This window comes from Phascolarctos cinereus, unplaced genomic scaffold (genome assembly GCF_003287225.1).
Source record: "Phascolarctos cinereus isolate Bilbo 61053 unplaced genomic scaffold, phaCin_HiC Scaffold_2;HRSCAF=192, whole genome shotgun sequence".
Lineage (NCBI taxonomy): Eukaryota > Metazoa > Chordata > Mammalia > Diprotodontia > Phascolarctidae > Phascolarctos > Phascolarctos cinereus.
The window spans coordinates 88,019,921-88,031,270 of record NW_027555625.1 but is presented as its reverse complement, the minus strand read 5'-3'; the positions used below and the strand labels follow the sequence as shown (position 1 = coordinate 88,031,270).

At 43.4% G+C, this 11,350-nt stretch overlaps 1 non-coding gene across 1 annotated transcript; it reads right to left on the bottom strand.

Moving 5' to 3' along the window:
* Positions 1–2,533: 2,533 nt before the first annotated feature.
* TRNAI-UAU (transfer RNA isoleucine (anticodon UAU)) lies at positions 2,534–2,626 on the bottom strand. Its single transcript is given in 2 exon segments — positions 2,534–2,569; positions 2,589–2,626. It is a non-coding gene; the product is annotated as a tRNA-Ile (tRNA).
* Between the last annotated feature and the right edge of the window lie 8,724 nt (positions 2,627–11,350).

The following is an 11,350-nucleotide window of genomic DNA, read 5'->3' as shown; positions in this document are numbered from 1 at the left end:
ATTATTAATAAAATGACTAATCACCCAGAAATTACGTCTCTCCAACTTTCTAAATGCCACACTAGATCATTTCATTTTCCTCACTCAGGAAAGTAGCACTAGTAATTTGTGGAACAGAATGGCAGTATTTGGTACCAGGTGTCCAAACCAATAAAGTACAAGTCCTAAGGTGAGAACCAGCCTATTTCTCACTCTGAGGCTCCCAAGAAGCCATATGTAAAAGCAGGGAGTGTCCAGGCTGCTGAGATTGTGTCAAACTAATCCATTATACTATGGCGGTTAAACTGTATCTTTTGGAAGGGAAACACCAACAGGGAAACAGAGGGAAAGCTACCCAGGTAACCAGTCTCCCTAGGGTTCTTTCCTTCCAAAAAATACAGTTTAACTGCCATAGTATAATGGATTAGTTTGACACAATCTCAGCAGCCCCAGGGGAAAACTTGTTCATTGGACGATAGCGTAAACTACTTGAGAGTGCTGGGTACAGAAAATACCAAAGTGATTGTTGGCTACCACTCTGTGCCATCTTCATTCTTGGTAACACCTTCTGAGCTCTTCTTTATTTTCTTAGGGGTGTCTGTGTCAAAGGTTCCGGTACAATGACACCACTCTCCTTCACCTTTTCTGCCCCCCCCATCTCCCCATCCATCCTTCATACTACTGCAAGACATTTTCCAGATTGAAATAATCATTCCTGTGATCATTGCTGTAGAGCTGGAAATAACCTTAGGGATTATATAGTCCAGTTCCCATAGTTTATAGACTAGAACACTGAAATCAAGAGAAGTTTAGTGAATTGCCTAAGGTTATACCGCTAGTTAATTGGGGGGGGGGGGAGGGAAGGACCAATTTTTCCTTTTGCATAAAACTGGTAGTGTCACTCTTCCGCTCAAAACTCTTCAATAACTCCCTGTTGTCTAAAATTAAAATCATTTTTCTAAACATTCAAGGCTCTCTCTAGCATTCCAGCCATATGTCATAACAGACTCCTCCATAACCTCTCCAGTTCCATCAAACTGCACTATTCTATCTACAGAAGCTTACTCTGGGCTTTATCTTCTCAGTGCTCTTGTTCTCCCTCTTCCCCAAGTTCCCTCTTCCTCTTCTAAGGTTAAAATCCTAACCATTTCTTAAAACAAAATTCAATTCCTGTAGAACGGAAGCTTTTTAGGGCTCATTTTTCTTTTTTTTAATTTTTGTATTTCTCCTAGAACACTGCCTTGCCCCCTCGGAGTCATTTAATTACCAAAAAAAAAAAATGCTCCAGGAACTGAGACTCTTCCTCTTTGCCTTCATACCTTTCCTAATCCCCCCCACACACACAAATTTTGGCCCCCTCAAAACTCACAGCGCACTTTGCTTTGCGTCTTTCTAATGTATTCATTACACATTATTGTATTAATTCTGCATGAGTGTGATCTCCTTAACTTGACTGTAAGCTCCATGAGAGTAGGGGCGCTCCGACCTGACCTTTGCGGTTCCTTGCCTCCATCGTTTAATAAACTTAAATTTAACTTATATTAATAAACATTTGTTGGATGTTTCATTTGAATCTTCATCCAGCCCTTTCAAAAACAATTTGGCGCCCTCGGAACTCATGGAGCGCTGTGCCTTGCATCTTTCTAACGTATTTAGTATCTATTATTGAACTTGTGTTATTGATTCTCTGCGTGTGTTCTCCTTAACTGGACTGTAAGCTTCATGACAGCAGGAGCAGTTTGAGTTAAACTTTGTGCGTCCCCGTCCCCGTAATTTATTACATTTAAATTTAATTTACATTTAATGATCTTTCATTTGAAGCTACTGAGACCACTCCATCCATACTAAGCCCCTCTGACACCCCATCATCCCACCGGCGCCCCCCTTATCTATCCCAACACCCTACGATAGCACCGATGCCCCCTTTATCTACCCTGACACCCCACTATCGCACCGATGCCCCCCTTATCTACCCTGACACCCTACCATCGCACTGATGCCCCCCTTATCTATCCCAACACCCCACCATCGCACCTATGTTCCCCTTTATCTACCCCAACACCCCACCATCGCACCGGTGCCCCCCTTATCTATCCCAACACCCCACCATCGCACCCATGCTCCCTGCCATCCACCCCGACACCCCACCACCATCTACACTAACCTCTCACCACCCACACTAAGCACACAGCACCCCACGGCGCAGGCAATGACACTGACAACCCCGGGAAAGACTGAGACTGGTTCACACGCGGAATCAGGGCAGGCCGGGGTCTCTGCAGCGCTCTGACCCGGCCCGGCCCGGCTGCGGGATCCCCTGGGCTCGGGACCCGGGCAGGCCGCGATCCTCTGCTCGCTTTACGCGGCTGAGCAGAGCCTAAAGGCTCTGAAGGCAGAGGCAGAGACTGCCAGACACCGCCCTCCTTCAGCCGGGACCGCTCGCCTCCCTCCTGCGACAGGAGCCGAGAGGGGGCTGGGGAGATTTATTTAAATGAGAGGCGCTCCCGGCCCGGCGAGGAAAGCAAAAAAATGAGAACAGCGCGCAAAAGAAACGTGCTCCAGGTGAGGCTCGAACTCACAACCTCGGCATCGCTCTGCCCGTACTGCTGTATAAGTACCGCGCGCTAACCGATTGCGCCACTGGAGCTCCGGCGGAGCAGCCTCGGGATCGCCCTATCAGGGTTCGCCCTGGCCTCGTGATGAGGCAGGGGCAAATTCGAGGTCTGCATGGAGCATGCGCCGACTGCCCTCAGCGCCAGGGCCGACTCGGAGCCTGCCTGTCTCTGCACGCGGTGCAGGGAGCAACCACCAAACATCCCGCTAGGCTCCGTGGTCGGCCGGGGGTGGCGGCGGTGCCTGCCTAAGGAAGACGGGAAGTGGGAGGAGGGGGAGACCGTTAGTTCGGGTTTGGGGCCTCTCAATCAGGTCTCTCAATCAGGCGCCCCTCCACGGCCTGGGGCTCCGGCCCTCCCCCCGCCGCGAGCTGGCTTGGCTGCGGCCCTCGTGGCCTTTCTCTGCCTGCCCAAGTGCACCGAGGAGCCGGGCTCGGGGGCAGAAGCTGCGTGAGCTGGGACTAGGACTGTGAGGAGGGGCTGGGCCCAGGAAAAGCCCAAACAAAGCCGTGCGAGCGGCAACAAAGAAGAGCTCAGCCGAAGGGGGTGGAGTTGAAGGACCGGGTCTTCGTACTAAGGAAACATGGGGTGGAGCTTAGGGAGACTGGGGCGGAGTCTAAACAAAGCGTGGTGTGGTGGGCGTGTCTCATCAGTTGGGGCGGGGTCTTCTTGCAAGTTGGGGAGGAGCTTAGCGAGACAGGCGTTTTTGGCTGGGGGAAAAAAGGTGGAGCTTAGAGAGGCGAGGGCCGGCCTTTGGACGTGCAACGAAGCTCGGCAGGAGAAGGCGGAGGAAGCCGGGGGGAAGCGGAGGCTGGGAGAGCGGGGAAGCTGGGTTGTAGTGAATGCTCGGGAGGGGGCGGGGGCGGGAGCTTAGGGTCTTTGAGAGCGCTGTCTGGCTAGCTAGGCGTAAATTGCACTTGACCTTTATGTCCTGGAGGGATTTAGTGCGAGTCCCTTCAGCGAGCCTCTTCTAGCCCGGAGTCCTGCGTGGGGTTAAAAGTCCCAATCGGGACCCCAGGGCTTCCAACGTCTGCGGAAAGCCTCTTAGTATTTTCTGCCTTTCCTCCGTAAAACACAGGAGAACAAAGGAAAACCGCCTAAGCAGAGTAACGGATGTCAGGAATTGGCCGACTTGCTGTTTCCTATACAGGATACTCATCTCCGCCTTTGCACTCGCTGGCCTCTCTCTTGCTCACCTCTGCCAGGGTGGAATCCCTACCTTTCTTTCACCACGTACTGAATGAGGCTTTTCCTGATTTCTCGCTGCCCCTTCTCCTCAGAGCTAGGGCCTCTCCTCAAAATTGCTTTGTATGTATATTCTATATGTTTAAGCTTCTCTTTGAAAGGCATCAACTTTCCTTTTTTATCTTTGTAGCTCCTAAGCCTGATACAGTATCTTGTATAGTAGACCCTTAACTCTAGAAGAACCAGGCAGGTCATCAATTGACAAGGAATCATATTTGACAAAACTTTCATTACTTTTTCTGTTCAAATGCACCATAAATACAAATAATTACAGTAAAATATTAACATTTTACTTTGAATTTATTTCAGATTTTTAAATTTTTCATCCTATATTTTCTTGGCCTTAAGGATTTTAAAAATGCACTGGGTCAATTCACAGCAGCTTGGTCCTTCTACAAATAAATTCTTGTTGATTAATTTGGCCTTGAGAACAGGGGCTGTTTTTTACGTTTTTGAAATGCCTGGCACATAGTGAGCTCTTAATAAGCAGTGGCCTCTTGAAGCAATATTGTAAGGATGAGCATCTGTGAAAGGCTTAACTACTGTGATGGAGACAATGATCAGAGACAGTTCCAAAGGACCCATGATGAAAAAATGCTATCCACCTCCAGAGAGAGAACTGATGAACTCTGAATGCAGATTGAAGCATACTTTTTTAAACTCTTTTTGTTTTGTCTTGTTTGAGTTTTCTTTTGCAACGTGGCTAACATGGAAATGCTTTGCATGACTTCACATGTATAATCGATCGCCTGCCTTCTGAAAATGGAGGGAGGGAAAGAATTTGGAACTCAAAGTTTTTAAAAATGACTTAAAAATTTTTACATGTAAATGGGAAATATTTAACGAAATAATAATTTTAAATAAATAAATGCCTGTTGATTGTCCCGATGAAGACCCAGCTGCTCAGGAGCTGGAATCTAAATCCCTCTGTCCTAACGACACCCAGACAGGTGGCCACTAGAGAGCGCCCTGGACCAGGAAAGGAGAAAGGCCAAGAAAAAGGGACTGCCAAGTGTCTGGTGTTGGGTTCCCCTTGAGTAAACCAAGCCTTTGTTAGGTTTTCACTCCCCTCCCCCCCAACCCTGCTAGAAGTGAAAGAAAGGGAAAGGGGCATGCTGGTCAACACCTCATTAGGTGCCAGCTTTTCTGGAGGTTTATGCCATTAGTCACTAGTTCAAGCCTCCAAAAAACACAGTACCTGGATGGGTAGAGGCAGCACCCCATACCCAGTCACACAGATTATAGTGGTCTTCAGTGTTTTGAAAAAGCAGGAGGTTTATTCTTTTTATCCATGAAACCTAGCATAGAGCAGGCCCTTAATAAACAAACACATGTTGAATGGTTGTATTTCCTTATACAGAAATCAAATTCACCTAATAATCACCAAGTCTAGATTGACAGTGTGATGTAATTAGAATAAGGCAAGAGTCCTCATTCTAATTCTGAATCCATCCCTAACTGGTGTGACCATGGGCCAATAGACCTTAATTCCAGGGCCTCAGTTTATCATGCCCCTGTGCCATTCATAAAATCTGTAGATTGGATCAGAATAGCTGTAAGGCCAATTCAATAGGTACCCAGCACAAGGGGTGGGCAGAACTGAGGTGGTCAGTCTGTGATTTCATTGGTGTAGAGAATTCCCTGAGCAGAAACTCCTTCCATCAATGCAGACTGGAAACCACTCAATACTGTATACTCTTAGAAAATTGCCTTGGAACACTGAAAAATTTAATGGGTTGGCTACTTCAACACAGCTAGTTTCTGTTCAAGGCAGAACTTGAGCTCAGATGTTCCTGATTCCAAGACCCATGCTTGATTCCCCTATGGCCACTCTGCAGAGCCCTGGATTCATGAAATACCCACTACAGACAAGGTTTTCTTCCCCAATAAACACAAAGATAAGGACAAATACTCCCTAGCCTTGAGGAGTTTATATTCTACACAGTTTACATCTATCTCCTCTTCTACCCTGATGCGGCCACTTTTCTAGTCCAGGCCCTTGTAATCTGTCACCTACCATTTCAATAGTCCTTTAAATTGATCTCAGTATCTCTAGTCTTTCCCCTATCCAATCCATTCTCTATAAACCACCAAATTAGTATTCTTAGGATAGGTTTCTAACCATATTATCTCTTTACTCAAAAATCTTGAGTAGTTTCCTCTTGCTTATAAGACAAAATATAAACTCAGCTTAGTTTTAAAGTTCTACAAATCAGAAAGCATTTATGTAAACATTTTCCCATTTTATTTCCTATTACTCCCCCACCCCCTCACTTTCCATTCCAGTCAAACTATACTGTTTGTCAAACAGGATTTTCCAGCCTTACTCCTGTCTCCTGTCCGCCTTTCCATCACTGGTTACCTCATCCCTTCCCTAATAGAATATAATCCCTTGAGAGTAGGGGCCTTTGTATTTGCATCCTTTTGTATTGCACATAATATGTTCTAACACAGTTGATGCTTAATAAATACTTGTTCAATTGAATTATGCAAATACAATTCAATTTGAGCACTGACAAGTATTCAGATCAAGAAATCCCTACCTAGGAGCTGGCATCTGAGCATTCATCATTTCCCTACCTAGATGCTTTCCTGGACTTTATTGTGGTCTCCAGAAACATCATCCTGCAAGATCACATAGACCCTGACACTCACACCTCAGTACCTCCTGCCCTTGGAGCCCCTCCTTGCCTCTCATTGGAAGAGCACACATCAGAGAGGTGTTCCAGGTCCTTCATTTAAAGGAAGTGGCCAGGGCAGCCATCTCATTATTTCACAACTGTCTACAGGACTTTATCATGTCCTTATGCCAGGTAACTTCCTCCCAACCCCACATGGCCCTTTTAAGCTTCTTCTTACGTGTTGTCTTCCCCCACTAGACAGTGAGCTCCTTGAGGGCAGAGGCTGCCTTTTGCAGTTCTTTGTATCCCCAGCACATAGTAGGCACTTAATGTTTATTGACTGGCTGACTCTTTGAAGAAACCTAGGGATTCTTAGAATTGGTGGTGAAGGGCCGCTGAATTTTAGGTATAGAAGATACAGCTTGTACAGATCCAATGGAGGTGGAGATGGAATACTAAATTCAGGGAACAGCTGATAGCAGAGTTTGGCTAGAAGATAGAATGAGTGAAAATGAATGATGTGGGATAACTTTGAAAAATAGGCTGAAACTGGACTGTGATGGGCTTTTAAATGCTAAGCTGAAGAGTTTACTTTTTGTTCTAGAGGCCATAGAAAACCACTAAAGCTTCTTGGGTAGACCTATGCTTTAAGGAGGATTATTTTGGTAATTTTGTAGAGTATGGCTTGGATTTGGAGAGGAAGAGACTGGAAACAGGGGAGGCCAATGCAATAGTTCATCAAGTGATGATGAAAGCCTGAACTAGAGGGGTGGTGGTGGGAGTATAGAGAAAAGGACAGATTCAAGAGCTTCGTAGATAGATAGATAGATAGATAGATAGATAGATAGATAGATAGATAGATAGATAGATAGATAGATAGATAGATAGATAACTGCAGCTTGCTATAATTGGTTTGTTTTATAATCTTATGTTTTATGCATTTATGCATATATTTTTTAAAAATATTCTAATTATCCTTCTGACCTATGGATAAGAGAGTTCATAATCAAACAAGGGAAATTGGGATCACAGAAGATAAAATGGTCAGTTTGGGGTACATAAAATTTTAAAACTTTTGCAGAAACAAAACTAATACAACTAAAATTAAAGGAGAAGTAAGTAACTGGGTAAAAATTGCACCAAGTTTCTCTGATAAAGTTCATGTTTCTAAAATATATAAGCAACTAATTCAAATTTATAAGAATAAGAATCATCACCCAATTGATAGTCAAAGGATATTGTTGGGGTTTCATGGTTTGTTATGAGGGTCATCTCAAATGAATTCACAGAGTCAGACCACCTCTAATCCAAGTATAGGCATTTATTGAGATTGACACCTCTCAAAAAGTGGGCTGAGTTGCCAGAGGAACCAGTAAGTTAGAAGGATAATACAGAAAAATTTATAGTGTAATGATACTGATTATACAACAGGAATTATGAATATTAAAAAAGCAGGAGGGGTTTGTTAAGGAATTAGGTAATAGGGGAGGGGTCCCTTCTAAGGGTTTGTTGGTCAAACCCCCTAATTTATATTTTATGTGTATATATATATATATATATATATATATATATATATATATATATTATATATGTGTGTGTGTATGTGTATGTGTGTATATATATATATACACACATACACATACACACACACACACACACACACACATGATTTTATTTCCCTGCTCCATATATATAAATATACATGATTTGATTTCCCTGCTCCAAACCTAACCAAGATTTTGGCTCTCAAGACCAGTCTGCAGAAGAGCATGGTTGAATCCCTTAACCACCTATGATCATTCTCTTATGTTCCTATCTTCCCTCTATAACTATACAGTAAATATTTGAGACTGTAAGGGCCACTGGGGTCAAGGTTATCACAGGATTTCCTCACCAAGGAAAGTAAGCCACTTTCATCCAGACACTCTTGTGTGGAATAATTACAATATCTCTCTGCTACTCAGTCAAGTCTAAACTCCTCTACATAGAATTCAAGGACCTCCTAAACTGCCAGTGACTGACAAATCCAACAGCCTTTCTTCACTTTGTGCATCTTTGACCTATCATCTGACATTTCAAATTCAACAAATATTAAATGTCAAATTAGTATGATAGGTCTAGGAAAAGGAAAGAAAAGGAAAAAAGTGGGAGGAGAGAGAATGGAAAAAAGGGGAGAAAGTAAAAGGCGAAAAGAAAGAAAAGAGTCCCTGCCCTCCAAGAGCTTACATTCTACTTAAAGGATAGAACATGAAATCAGGTAAGCATAATAGTCATGAGAGAATATTGAGGCCAAAAGAAAGACCAAGGAACTCTACAAACATTTGAAAGGGGGAGGAAATTTTCAGCTTGGGAATTCAGGGAAGTTTCTTAGACAAGCCTTTTCACCCTAGATGTCTCTGCCCCTACTATCTACTCCTCCAATTTGCAAGTTCCTCCCAGAACATACATTTTGAGGAAATGCCCAGGGCAGCTATGCTCACTCTACTCCTCTCCTGGCTTCTTTCCTGACTCTCTGGACTTCTCCACCGCCTACCCACGTGGGCATCCCTTTTATTTGTTGTCCCCACCTCCCACCAGAATAGAACATCCTTGAGAGAAAGACTGTCTTTCTTTTTGTTTGTATATGTATTGTCTATGTTTACCTGAAACATGTTTATACGTGCCTGCCACATGGTAAGCACTTCATAAATGTTTATGGACTTGACAAAGTGACATCTGAGCTGAACCCTAATGAACAGCATTATGAGATAAAGATATAAAGATAAAAAGAGAGAGGGAGGGAGTTGTCTGAATGCACACGTAGAGTACAGCATAAGAAATTCAGCAGTCAAGCCCTTATTAAGTGACTAATATGTGCCAGGCACTATGCCAGGCTCTGGGGCATCCAAAGATATAAAGTAGTTCCAGCTTCCAAAGAACTTGTATCATATCAGGGAAGTCAACATGTACACATCTAAGTTATTCAATCAAGGTCTGACTCTCTGGGACCCCATTTAGGGTTTTCTTGGCAAAGATACTGGAGTGGTTTGCCATGTCCTTCTCTAGTTCCTTTTACAGATGAGGAAACTGGGGCAAACAGGGTTAAGTGACTTGCCCAGGGTCACACAGGTACTAAGTATCTGAGGTCAGATCTGAACTCAGAAAGATGTCTTCCTGACTTAAGGCCCAGCACTCTATCCACTGTGCCACCTAGCTGCCCACATATCTAAGTATATATACACAAACAGCACCAGTTTGAAGGGAACACAGAGTGCCTGATGATGAGTGACTCAAAATAAGGCTAGAGAGATAGGCTCGAGTCTGACTGTGGAAAGCCTTAAGTGTCACACTAAGGAGTGTTCATACATCATCCTACAGGTAGGATTTTACCTATATGTAGGTAAAATACGTCAATTAAGAAAAAGATTTGAAAGAGGTCTGGGAGAGAAAGAAAAGAGTTAGAGATGCTTCAGAAGTTATTAACTTCAGAGCCTAGGAGAATATTATTTTAAAATCTATTGAACTGTCCAATAAATGCCCTAAGAAAAGCACATTTATCTTCTGGAATCTTGTTTTGTTTTCTTTTTTCCTTTTTTTTTTAAGTTCAGCTAAATTCCTTAATAGTTTACTGAACAAAAGGTGGCACTTGGGGTAAAAACAAAACAAAGCAAAATCCCCAAAACAGGCTTTAGGAACCAAATTAATTCATCTCAGATTACATTCCATCTCAATAGCATCAGCCCCCAAGGGAGGCTCTGCTACTCATTTGAAGGATAGTCAAAGCTGACCATTTTGAAGATGAGAAAATTGAGGCATATAGGAAGTGAGTTGCCCAATGTTACATGGGACAAATCAAAATTTAAAATGACACCCCATGGCTCCAATCCAGAGCTCAGTCTATACCACACTTCTACCCAATGGCTTCATAGAGGTCCCTTATTTCTTCCGGCAAAGCAATTTACAAACGAATTCACACCAAGGCATTAGGGAATCAACCCCTTCCAGCAGAATCAGCTTTTTCAAAAAGGAGTTAGACTTCTTGCAGTAGCAAAAAACTGTAAATAGCAGGTACCCATCATTTAAAGAATGGCTTAATTCATTACATTATAGGAATATAATGTACTATTATTACAGCATTATAAATTATGGATATGAGGAATTCAGAGAAGCATGAGGAGATTTAAACGAAGGGATGCAGTGTGAAGAAAGGGACAAAAGAGAACAATGTACACAATAGTTACAATAACATTAATGAAAACTACACTAAAAAACAGCAGAATTCAGATTTATTATATTGACCAATTTTGGTTTCAGAAGACATAGCCAGACCCGTTACTTGAGCTTCTGCTTTTATTGAAATCTATACTTTCCACATCTTAGCGTCTTTTGCAAGGGATCTGATTTCTTCCAGGACCCAGGCTAATCACATCCTACATCCCAGTTCAGGAAGATAATATAGCTTTGCTGGTTATGCCAAAACCTCAGCTCAGATTTCTCGTGGGGGCCTACTCTTAACAGCGTCACTCCCTCCCACCGCCCAACACTCAGATTCTGGTCGTGTGACTATTGGTGGGGGTACTTCCTAGCTTGGAAGCTGTTGCTTCTTGCTTCTTCCGCAAAAATAGCCTCTCCCCTCCCAAATACATACCACTCTCCTCAACAATTCTATATGTCATTAGGCTTCCTTTCCTTGGGACATCCTTACTGGAGTTGTCTTCTCTTTCGATATCCTCCCAATTTTATAGGAAGGAAAAATAAAACCAAACATAACACAACAGAACCGCAACCAAATGGCAAATGGTGCTTCCACCCACCGTAAGGATTCATGAAAGTAAGGACGTCGTGGTGTTTTCTAAGACTTGATTTCACTACCTTCTGGGAAGTCGCTAGCGGAGCGTCCAAGGACCAGTTTGA